This window comes from Apis dorsata, unplaced genomic scaffold, assembly GCF_000469605.1.
Source record: "Apis dorsata unplaced genomic scaffold, Apis dorsata 1.3 scaffold_527, whole genome shotgun sequence".
Classification (NCBI taxonomy): domain Eukaryota; kingdom Metazoa; phylum Arthropoda; class Insecta; order Hymenoptera; family Apidae; genus Apis; species Apis dorsata.
Genome location: NW_006263750.1, coordinates 697005 through 700392, shown reverse-complemented (window position 1 = coordinate 700392; position 3388 = coordinate 697005).

Below are 3388 nucleotides of genomic sequence, written 5' to 3'. Positions count from 1 at the left end.
CTTTCTCTCCTAACGATGCAGCCAGAAGAGAGCGACAAAGAAAGGATTCGTTTCAAAGTATACCGAATAGTATGCATACGACAAGGATGGAAAACAACGTGCGCAAGCGCCAAGAACGTACATACTTACTGGTGCTATCTGCGAGGCGGTAAAAGCACCCCCCATGAGCACAACTTCCGTGCAGAGGAGGAAGAAGCGGGAGTCCCCACAGCACCCTGCCATAAGATACAAGGGGTGTGCAACTACCTAGTGCACGGAATAGGTGCACACAAGAAAGATTTTCCGTGTACGAACCTATCTTCTCGGTTGCGCGCGAGAGAAACATTTTTAACACCGATGAGGCGGCTCAGCCGGCCATCTCATTAAGGGAGCTGCGGAGCAGGGGATATGTTGCATTCGCACGATGCGTTTCACGAAGCACGCAATTAAAAGTCGCACTTTCGTCGCCATTTAAAGCTGTTGTAGAAACTACGAAAAATTACGCACAGCTTTAAGTAAACCGTTTAAAATACTTTTTTTAACTTTAATATAGCTCATGTATTGTTAATTTTATAAATATTTTTAAATATTAAAAAATAACTAACTGAAAATAATGATAAATGATACATTTTTTAACTCTTTTTTTTTATCAATTTATTTCATTTCTTTTTTTTTTATTGTTTAATCTATTGAAATTTAATCTCTGGGACAGATTTTATTGCATATTCTTTAATTAAATAAATGAAAATTTTTTATATTGATTCAATATTAATTTTAGATATTTTCGTTAAATCTCGTGTAAACAGAATCTGTACTTTAATATTAATAAAATACAAATAATTTTCAAATATGTTTATATGATTTAATAAATTATTTTTTTCAATTATTTATTTGTGCTTATTTCCAGAGAATATACAGAGAAAATCTTTTTTGCATTAAAAAATCATCAGAAGTAAAACACATATGCTATGATTCATAAAAATATCATAATTCATAACTAATCATAATTATTAATAAAATTCAACGCGTTTTTAAATTAAAACAAAAAAATATTAAAACTCTTTTTATTTATTTGATAATAAATTATAATAGAAAAATATATAAAGCATAATAGAAAAATAGAAATTTTAATAATACGGTGATCCAAACTTTGAACCTAACATGAGAGTCTAAGATATACTAAAACTCGCTATAAGTAACTTCGGTGTTAGCTATTAAAGTCCTCTTATCTAAAAACTCTTTTAAAAGTGTACTACCAAAAAAGACGGCACCACAATCCACAAGAACCAAGCTTGCTTTAGCGACTCGAGGAAGATCGTATCTCAGCACTGTTTATCGACTTCACTCGGTAGTTACGCGTGCTTCCGATGCAATTTTCCAGTAACAAGCAGCTTGTCAATATAGAGTAGAAAATTGGCCTGTTTATTTTTTAAAAAGTAAATCGCGACATTTTTATTACCAAGTATTAAATCTGTACATGCGATCGATACTCCATTATTATCAAAGATGCTTAATACGTATATAATATATTTACTTGTGAAATTTATTGGCTATGATACGTTTATAATTCATTAAAAATAATTATTTCCTAATGAAAACTTTTCAATTGACATGTTTTGTGTATTATATTTAAACATTAATAAAATTTTCAATTAATCTCTCGCGGCACAATAGATTGACTAGCATAGTTAAAATTTTCAATCAATTGCATACAAAATTTCAAATGTTATTAAAGTTTCGTTATTTTATCTATATATATTAAACTAATAAATTGATTTGTATCATTTTTAAAGACGTTTCACGAAAATAAATATTAATATTTTCATAATTTACAAACGAATTATTTGAAAAAAACAGTTCGTTAAAAAGCAATCGCATTTCACCAAACGGTTTCCGCATTCAGAGATTCAACTGCCGGAAGTTATTCGAATGAAGTTTGGAATCAGTTCGTGTAGAAATGTTCCATTACCTCGTTTCTATTTATGAATGGGATATATTTTATGTATGAATAGTTAACCTAAATTCATTCGTGTCCATATTTCAACAATTTCTTTCTACATCATCGTATTCATTATAATATTCTGAAATTATTCAAATATCATAGGAATGGTACGAATAGTGTACGAATGGATTAAATTCATGTAATAATAAATTCTTTATATATGTATATATTTTCACAAAATTACATTGTATCTCATACATAATTGAAAAAATAATTTATATTGTGAAAAGATAGTCGTGATAAATTACTTATGGTTGATTTACACTTACAAAAAGTCTTACCTACGTAGAATGCTGTGGTTTTGATATACATACACACATCGTATAAGTTGTCTGGTAAATTACGATCGATATGCGGTAGAAACGACGTGTCGACGATCCTCATTTTTCTCCGCCGCTCTAAATAATGAAAGTCAACCCAGTCTTGGCAAATAGCGGGCAGAGGAATTGTTGCGTGCCGGCTTGCTCCTGTCTTGTTCGTTTTCGTTCGTTCGGTCTGTCTTCGAAAGACAACCGCCCTAGTCGGTGTATTGAACTTTCTTCCTGCGATTAAATATTTAACGCCTGGATCGATACAGTTCCGTACATCCATGGTCTGCGACACGGGTTATCTGGCCGTTCTATGCGAGACTCTTCTACTGACCAGTCGGAGAAATTACCAACCGACCCTTTGCTTTTCTCATACGCAAACACGTTCGTATACGTCACTCTCAATCTACTTCATCCTTCCCTTTCAAGCGACTAAAAACATTTTCCTGTACGAGACAGTCGAAGTGGCGGCACCCTTGCAAAAATATCTGAGACACCCCTGAAAGTGGTCCGCTCGAAAATTCAGTTACCATAACCCAAACATAAATATGTAGATCGTTCATAAAATGATTTATATTTCTTATAAAGTTTCATAGATCAAAATTATATGAAATATTCGCGTATAAAATAAAGGTAATAATTAAATAAAAATGTTTAATAATCGCGAAACTTATTCATTCGTTCTTATGATAAAAAAAAAATATCTAATAAGATTCAATTGATACAGTTCGATTCGATTCACATCTATTCAACTACATACATATACGTAAAAATCATTAATGATTTTTATAAAAATGTACGTAACATTTACAGTTACCTTTAAATAATTATTGAAAAAATTTATCGAATAATATTGATGATACAAATTAAATATTTTAAATCTTCCTTTAAGATAGTTATTCCACAGATCGATATATGAAGGCGCGTAAATGTCAATATTTATTGACACAAACCCCTGTATCCCTCGACGATGATTACCTTTGCTATAGTTCACCTGTTCTAACACCCACCACTTTTACGTCCTTTTACCTTTTCTAACTCTCGTACGATATGCCATGCCATTTTCTTGGAACGTGTAATAATTTATCTTCGGTAGTAA